General features: G+C 39.0%; 1 protein-coding gene across 3 annotated transcripts in view; it reads right to left on the bottom strand.

Moving 5' to 3' along the window:
• CkIIalpha (casein kinase II subunit alpha) overlaps positions 1-7,919 on the bottom strand; it is an 80,973-nt gene extending 73,054 nt beyond the window's left edge. Inside the window, exons 1-3 of one of the 3 annotated variants that reach the window (XM_017609027.1) lie at positions 7,833-7,919; positions 7,647-7,698; positions 7,379-7,589 (exon numbers count right to left, since the gene is read on the bottom strand). The gene's annotated coding sequence lies outside the window, so the exon portion shown is untranslated. The remainder of the gene's footprint in view (positions 1-7,378; positions 7,590-7,646; positions 7,699-7,832) is intronic. The other 2 variants (XM_017609028.1, XM_017609029.1) reach the window with 2 other exon arrangements.
• Between the last annotated feature and the right edge of the window lie 1,534 nt (positions 7,920-9,453).

Genomic DNA, 9,453 nt, shown 5'->3' with positions numbered 1-9,453 from the left:
ATCTATAGGAGGGACAGGGATCAAACGACCAGCATACATGAGCGCGGTGGCGGTGTCTTCATTGCTGTCAAGCGCCGTATATCGGTTGAACAATTAACAATAAGCAACAATCACCTGGAGCAAGTATTAAAAAAGTATTAAGTTAAAGGTAAAGGCCACGGTGGTGGTGATATCATCATAGGGTGTGTTTATATTCCACCAAAATCACGTTCTGATGTATACTCCAGTCATATAGCTACCATTTCTTACCTTAGAAATAAATATCCAAACAGCAGTCTTATGATAATCGGTGATTATAATCTTAATAGTAGTCTACCACAAGTTGAGTGTGAGTCAATATTGTATGAAAAATTTCTTCTCTCTGGATGCCTCCAGCAAAACAATACCTACAATGAGCACGGACGAATGTTGGATCTATGCTTCAGCGATTTAAACCTCTTGATTAACAAGGCGGATCCCATTATCCAGGAGGATGCATATCACCCCGCGCTGGTGGTGCAACATAAATTCCGTGCAAATCTGAAGCAAAATGACGTTCCTACTTATGTATTTAAAAAGGCAGACTATGCAGCGTTGTATAGCTTCTTCCTGGGCGTAAACTGGATTGACTTATATAAGCTGGAAAATATCGATGACAAAGTCAGCTGGTTTTATGAGATTGTGTACTCGGGCATTGCTCAATTTGTCCCAATATTTGTTAAGAAGAATAATGAATACCCTTGTTGGTTTTCAAAAAAGTTGATTTACAAAATTAAGCAAAAGAAAATTGCACATCAAAGGTATAAGAAGCAAAAAACCCAAGCAAACTATGCCGTATTTAGTAGTTTAAGGTCCGAGTGTAAAAAGCTGAGTACATCATGCACGAGAGTTACCTAGGAAAAGTAGAGAACGATTTGAAATGTAATCCTAATAGATTCTGGAGTTTTGTAAAAAATAAAAGGCGCAACGATGTCGATATACTTGACTATGACTTGGAACGAAATTACTGCATGTAATGGCGCGGAAATAAGTAACCTCTTCGCGTCATTCTTCAGAAGCGTATATAAAGAACCCGCATCAGAGGCTGTTACACACCAAGAATGTGATCATCAGATGTCGACATGGTGGAATTTGAAGTATGCTTCAATGATGTATTTCGTCAGCTAACTCTTTTAAATATCAACAAAGGCGCTGGACCTGATCATATACCAAACATCTTTTTGAGAAACTGTGCTGTGAGCCAATCACACATATCTTCAGCAAATCGCTTCAAACAGGTAATTTTCCCTCGACGTGGAAGTTATCATACATAAGCCCTATACATAAATCGGGTGATAAAGCTCAGGTGAACAACTATAGACCTATATGCATCCAATCTTCACTCGCTAAATTACTAGAAAAAATCGTCTTGCCTCAATTAACCTCTGCTTTTAAAAATGTGATAATCTCCAAGCAGCATGGATTCTTTGGTGGGAGATCCACCTCTACCAATCTATATCTCTACATCAGCTACATACTTAATGCAATGAATAACGGACTAGACGTACACTCCTTATACACTGACTTTAGCAAGGCATTTGACATGGTTGATCATGAAATGCTACGAAAAGTAAATAGTTATGGTGTACGATCAAGAGCATTAGACTGGCTTCGCTCGTATTTATCTGGCAGACGTCTGCAAGTCCGTGCCAATTGTCATCTGTCAAATGAGTTTGATGTTATATCTGGTGTACCACAAGGATCTCATCTGGGACCAGTTCTGTTCAGCATATTTATAAACGACATAGGTGTGAATCTTAAATCCGAGTACTTGTTATATGCCGATGATATGAAACTATTCAGAGCAATAGGTAACAATCACGACATGAAGGCTCTTCAGGAGGATATCTCTGAACTAGAAGAGTGGTGTGTGATGAATAAATTGCATCTGAACATAAAAACGTGTGCTGTCATGGGATTCTCTCGGCGTCACAATCGAATGCCCACCAATTATTATCTGTGCGGCCAACGTGTACAGTTAGTCAGTACCATAAAGGACTTGGGAGTGATGATAAACTGTCTTTCTCAGATCACATCAACCACATAGCTTTACGTGCATGTCGTGCTCTGGGATTTGTTTGCAGATTTGGCAAGGAATTCAAGGATGTAAAAACCCTCCTCAGACTTTTCTCGACCTTCGTCCAACCAATACTTGAATATGGTTCCATTGCCTGGGCACCATATACCGAACAACAAACTAACAATGTTGAAAAGGTTCAACGAAAGTTCTGCAAGTTTTTGCTGTATAACTCGCGCGACGAAAGCAATATGAACGTCAATGATGTATATCTCAGAAACAATATTAAAACTCTATGTAGCAGAAGGCAAATGTCGGATCTATCGTTCTTTTACAAAGTCGTCAATGGCCTGATTGACTCACCAGAAATACTGGAGCAGTTCAGATTTATTACCTCTAGAGCCGATCTCCGAACTAGAAGGCTACTAGATGTTGTGCAGGCAAATAGAAACTACGTCGCCTTTGGTCCGTACAACAGGATAGCGAACCTTGTCAACCAACATGCACCGAATGTAAATTTCTTTGGAGGGTCTCACTCTAGCTTAAAATATAAATTAAAATCAATTCTCTGAATTATATGTTACATTGCAATGTCATTTCATTCCGTTTTGTTTTTTCTGTTAAAGCGACCAACCACACACGTTTGTTATTACTTTTTTAGTCAATAATTTAGTTATGTACAAAGCCGATTGGCGTTTAAATAAATAAATAAATAAATAAAAATAAATTAAAAATACCGCACCATAAATTTATTTTGCACTGGTACTGCGAACAATCTTATCTCATTTCGTGAGAATTGTCTATCTGCCAACTGTGTAGGTGATGTAAATTAAAATAACCATCACGTTTGCATGATGATTCATCGCCCAAAATTATTTTATTAAAAAAGTTGGCGTCTGAATCATGCATTCCCAACATTTCACTGCAAAATCTACCCCTCCACAGGTAATCTCTCTCTTGTAGAGCCTGAACACGTTAAATGTGGTAGGGATGGTATTTTAAAGCTTTGTGAACTGTAGTTTTTGGTATTCCAGTCCGTCTTTCCATCATTCTCCCTGAAGTCGATGGACCTAGGTCCACTTCCTCTCAAGGTATGCGACCTTAAAAAAGTCAAAAATGATAGTTAAAAGAAGAATGGCTTCAAACAAGAAATAATACCTCACGACCCGGATGCCGACGATTTGAGTACCTCTATGCATAGTCTTTGAGCAGCTCTGGCATTACAGCAAGCTTCACCGTAAATTAGGTGAATATCCGCATATTCATGCGACGTATACTGCGTGTTCTCTGTCATAGTATTAATAACACAATGTTCGAAGGATCCAATTTCACAAAATCCACTTTCACTAATTCCGGCAAGTAACATAAAATGTCAGGAGCAGGTAATAATGTACCTTTGTACTATTTAGCATGTCATTGGTCGGTAACAAGAGCAACTTAAATTTAAATCTATTAAATACATTTTAGCGTGTCTCAGTCCTTTGCCCACAAAAGCGACTTTAACTTTTTTTTTCTATTCAAAACAGTAAGAGTGGCACCTTTCTGAAATCTTTATTAAATGAGCAATTTTTTTATGTAATGTAAAGTTATAGCTCAGTACATTTTTTCACCAGAAGTCAAAGTTGGGGAAGAAAATATCAAAAATGTAAAAATCCCAAAATAGTACTACATTTATGATGGTTCGTTAATATATTTTAACTACATAGCATTTGAGTATGGAGAAGCAACTATCTGGAAGTATTTTACATAAAAAATTTACTAAGTATTGCCCGGTTTGTAGTTGCAGTTAAAGAAANTATGGAGAAGCAACTATCTGGAAGTATTTTACATAAAAAATTTACTAAGTGTAGCCTGGTTTGTAGATGCAGTTAAAGAAAATACATGAAAAGGCACAATTCCTTTTTATTCAAAAAATTTAAATATTTCAAAAACTGTGACATTTTAACTGAAAGTTTTTGTTTATTACCCTGTATATTTAACTGATTTTTAAGTGAACCGCATATATATATAAATTTGACGGTCAAATTTATATATATATGCGGTTCACTTAAAAATCAGGGTAGTAGTGCACTTTACGGGAACCAAGTCAAAATGGACGGAACAAATCGAGAGTGGTATCAATCGACGCGTTTTAACACGAACAATAACAATCCGGGGGAATAAGATTTGACGGTCAAATTTATATATATATGCGGTTCACTTAAAAATCAGGGTAGTAGTGCACTTTACGGGAACCAAGTCAAAATGGACGGAACAAATCGAGAGTGGTATCAATCGACGCGTTTTAACACGAACAATAACAATCCGGGGGAATAAGATTTGACGGTCAAATTTATATATATATGCGGTTCAATAAAAATCAGGAGGGGATTAAAATTTTTAATTAATTTAAGAGTTATTCGCAAAAACCACTTGCACTTTGCACTTTTCGCACCATGTTTAGATGAATTTGATGCAAATAAATGGAGTAAATGAAAGTTGTTCTCTGCAAAAGTTGTTCAGCCCCCCCTTCTTTGGCAACACAGAAAGGAGAATTCTCTTTACTGCCTGAGAGTTATAATCCCTAAATGGTTCCTGGTTCCGCTAAAGTGCACTTTGACCAAAATCAGTTAAATATGTATAACGTTGATATATAAAGTTGTTGGTAACAATACAGAAAACCCCTGAACACTGCAAACGCCTTGTAAGGAAAAATTAATTATTAGGCCCTGTCTCCACAGGAAAACACTGACGTCGAGATAACCATGTCACAAAATATATTTCCAATGGAGACCGCCTATTTCTCATGGGCTTCAATATATGTCAGCGCTTATTGCTTGACATCTATTGCAGGCAATTCAATAGTAATAGTGTTTTAAAAGTGGAAACCGGTGATTTAGTGCATTTTTGACCAGGTAATTGCCCATGGAAAACAATGATATTTAACAAAAGTTTTTTGTTTATAACTTTTAAATGGTTAATAATATTAGCCCCCCTCCGGATTGTTAATAGGGGGACCGAAACGCGCCGTTTGGTACCCCCTCTCCCTGGCCCCCGACTTTTCCGCACCTTTTTTTAGCAGTTGCAGCCCTATATCTATTAGAAAATTACCTACAGTATCGGTCATATCCATAGCACGCCATTTCAAATGATATTGTGTGCCACTTATGCTTATTTATTTATTTTTAAGAATTTTCAATTAAAATACAGTTCTTTCTCTAACAAACCCCATATAAACCCAAGTTTAACAATTTGTAGAAAACTTCAAAAAATGTCAACAAATTTTCACCTAAGTTTCAAACTTCTTTCTCGGAAGTGTTAGAATTTTTTTGAGTACGCAGTTTTTTAGCCACTGCAATTTTAGTCTGATAATGTGAAATTTCAAGTGGCTACGAATTACCGTTAATTTTTTAGAATTTCTTTTTGTCGCATTGGCGTTCACATAATGAATAAACTCAATTTATTTGTATACGGATGAAAACCGCAACACCTTTGGCGAAAAAAATTATAAAAAATCAACGGTAACTTTCAGTCACTTCAAACTTGCACATTATCAGACTAAAATTGATTGGGCTATAAAACTGTGTATTCAGAAAAATTCTAATACTTCCGAAAAAAAAGATTGAAATTTAGGTGAAAATTTGTTGCACTTTTTTGAAGTTTTCTACAAATTGTTAAACTTGGGTTTATATGGGGTTTGTTAGAGAAAGAACTGTATTTTAATTGAAAATTCTTAAAAATAAATAAATAAGCATAAGTGGCACACAATATCACTTTGAAATGGCGTGCTATAGATATGACCGATACTGTATATTTCTATTAAAAAATTCTTCGGCAACATAGAAAGAAGTGAGGGAAATCCTTTTGGAAAATTCAAAATTTCCTCAATTTTCAAACAGCTTCCCAAGAGGTCTGTAGGGTTAGGGGGAGGGATGACTTTCATAAAGCGCCGTCTATCCTCTTTCCTTTAAGGTGGGTTTGGGGGGCCAAGCCCCCTCCCCCTTTCCCCACCTCTCTTTGTACAAATAAGCAAACTTTACCCTGGCACCCCAACATACCCTTAACAGTTTCCTGAGAAAATTCTTGATAGTTCTGCTAACACACACATGTCAATAAAGCCAAAACAAAATATGTAACTGCATTTTTACATATGTATTGGGAAATGTTTAGTAGCGCTCACATCGTTTTTGGGGTGGTGGGCGGAGGGGGAGGGGGCGGTGCCCCTCAAACCGCCCCACTAGAAAGGGGACCGTCCCCGCTTTCTAAAAAGGCGTATCCCCCCTTGGGCTCCTCCCACAGGCCCCTAGGGAACCGTTTGAAAAAGGGGGAAAAACGGAATTTTCTTTGGCAAACTGAGCAGTTTGAAGTGGAATATGACCCAACTAACAGAAACCGTGCGATTTTTTAATAAAAGAAATTATGCCAAATTAGATATCGGGCAATTTTGAATAAAGAATAAAAAAGTTAATTAAAAATAGAAAAAACAAGTTTATATAAAAAAAATATTCTCTTTAACAAATGTATTTTTGCGTAGAATTTTTTCTGCGTAGGCGGCCTTCGGCTGCACTTGGGGATTATAACCCTCAGACAGTAGAATTCTCCTTTCTGTGCTGCCAAAGAAGGGAGGCTGAACACCTTTTACAGAGAACACCTTTCTGCGTAGGCGGCCTTCGGCCGCACTTAGGGATTATAACCCTCAGGCAGTAGAATTCTCTTTTCTGTGTAGCCAAAGAAGGGAGGCTGAACACCTTTTACAGAGAACACCTTTCTGCGTAGGCCGCCTTCGGCCGCACTTAGGCATTATAACCCTCAGGCAATAGAATTCTCCTTTCTGTTTTGCGAAGAAAAGGAGCTGAACACCTTTTGCAGAGAACACCTTTGTATATTTTTATTGCTTACTGGGTTATATTTTACCTTCTTTTGTTTGAGTTTGACAACTGAACTCCGCCATTTAATTTGCATATGCAACCACGCGTGATTTTAAAGGTGTTTTTATTTAATGAATTGTGATTAACTGGTTAATATTAAAGTCGTAAAGAAAGTAATAACTAATCGAGTAAAGTGTAAAGTGAAGGGGAATACAAAAGTATATTGGTGAAGTGGGTGCTTTAAGGAGAATAGGAGTGATAAATGTACGCAATTTCCGAATTTTACAAAAAAGGGCATATTTCAAACCCAATTTGTAAATAAATTAGTGACCAAAATTTACAAAAGTGAGTGTTAAAATAATGCGTGGATCCTTGACTACAAGGGTGTGGAATTTTTTTTGGATCGGGCCACCCCTTTGGACGGAATAGCCCGAAATAGTTGTGAGCGCTACTAAACCCCACCCTATGTATTTATATTAAATGGTTTAATACATACCGAATGTCTATGCTTTTGACCTTTCTGAAAAGCAGTTTCCGTGTTTCGATTGGAATAAAAAATCGCTTTGGACGCCTTCAGCTATTTCGACACAACGTTATCACATCTGTACACAGAATGTCCCTTTTACAAGTCCAGCAGAACACGATTAGTAGCGTGTCAAAACTTATGTTACAACTTGATATCAAATCTAATAAGAACTTCGCTTTTACTGAAAAAATAGCATTATTGCCGTCTATTAGTATACGCATGTAGCTGGGTCACTCACCAGAGTCAAAAGCTATAGCTGTACCTCTTACACACTTTGCCAAAAACAGAACCTGAAAGACACGAGGATATATGACTATACACTATTTCCACAAAGTTGTATATTTAAATTGAAAGGCAAAGCCTTAGGAAGTTCAATTAAGCAACAGGACATTAATAGCAAATTGAATAACCTTATTAATCTTACATTTGCCGAGAACGGAACATATGAGCTGGAAAATCAGCAGAAGCACTAACTAAAATATCGATAGTTATTTATTTGAATCTTAATGGGTAGTACACATTCGCGATCAAAACCGATAGTTTTGCTCAAATTTGTCCTGTTTGACCGCTCGTTTTCGTCAGTCAGCAGTCAACCGCAAAAATTTTTGTTAACTTTTACAAATTTGTCGCGTAAAGCAAAATTAAACATAAAATGACCTCCATTTTTATTTTAGTAGGAAATGTTGCGTTACAAACGTTTGCAATTTTAAACATTCCATGTATATATATTAATCATCAGTTCAAAAATCCAAATGAAAATCTTATACGTATACTTACACAGATTTTGGGTGAAAATAAAAACTTTTCAGTAGTAGTTTTACATGCAGTTTTTAGTGTATAAAAAAATTACTGAACGAACACTGAAGAAGCACTGACGACAAGAAACGGCACGTTCCCACGACAGTCGGGTCTACGTAACCGGAACGACCCAGATTTATATCTGGCCAAGGACTGTCACTCCAGCAACACTCCCCAAAAAGTCTTTGGAGCATTTGTATGCTGCTACAACAACAACAACAACAAGAAACGGCACTGTGCCGAAAGTGTCCGAACAACTCTATTTGGGACTGAGGCTACGATATATTTTTCACTGACACTGATAGGTACGACACTGATGGGTACGACACTGATGGGTACGACATTCCCACGACAGCCGGTTCTACGCACCGGAATGACTCGGGTTTTACCCGACCAGGGGCTGTCGTTTCGGCGATCTAACCCCGTTTAGGTCGGCGAAGTATCTCAGAAGTTGTTCGTCTATAGGGCTACATTCTTCTACTCGGGGCTGGCATCGAGTCAAACTCAGGGCCTGAAATCTACACCTGCTGTGTATGACGGAGACGACTACACCACAACNTACTCGGGCTGGCATCGAGTCAAACTCAGGGCCTGAAATCTACACCTGCTGTGTATGACGGAGACGACTACACCACAACTCCACCTCAGTCAAGTGTAATGCCTGCAAGGGGTGGAGTCCCCTTAGAGTCTGCTCAGGACTACGGACACATCGCCAGTGGACCACGTCGTACCTGGCCCCCTGTTGTTCAAACAGAGCAGCCTCCACGGCTAACCTCAGTCCACCCGAGAGCCTCACACAGTCACCACAGCACAACAACATAATTACACCACAGGCCATACCACCGCCACGACAGACCACATAACACACGCAACCGCACCACTACCCACACGCCGCCGCCAACAACTCTTGGTTCCCCCTACAATCTGCACGGTATGTCAGACCAGGATATTCCGTAATGTGACATCAGTCAAGTGCAACACCTGCCTTGGCTGGTGCCACTTTAGGGCATGCTCAGGTCTGCGTACCACGCGAGATTGGACTGGGAACTTCGAGGGCCCNGCCTTGGCTGGTGCCACTTTAGGGCGTGCTCAGGTCTGCGTACCACGCGAGAATGGACTGGGAACTTCGAGGGCCCATGTTGCGCTGCTCGGTCGCAGACCTCAACTACGACGCCTCCCGCCACCACCACAGGGCGGCAACCATCACAGCAGCGCACACAGCCAACGGCGGTAAGAACACACACATC

Source organism: Rhagoletis zephyria, unplaced genomic scaffold (genome assembly GCF_001687245.7).
Source record: "Rhagoletis zephyria isolate East Lansing unplaced genomic scaffold, Rhagoletis_zephyria_1.1 Rzeph_scaffold_00184, whole genome shotgun sequence".
Classification (NCBI taxonomy): domain Eukaryota; kingdom Metazoa; phylum Arthropoda; class Insecta; order Diptera; family Tephritidae; genus Rhagoletis; species Rhagoletis zephyria.
The sequence above is the reverse complement of the archived record's forward strand: the minus strand, read 5'-3'. Positions and strand labels throughout refer to the sequence as shown.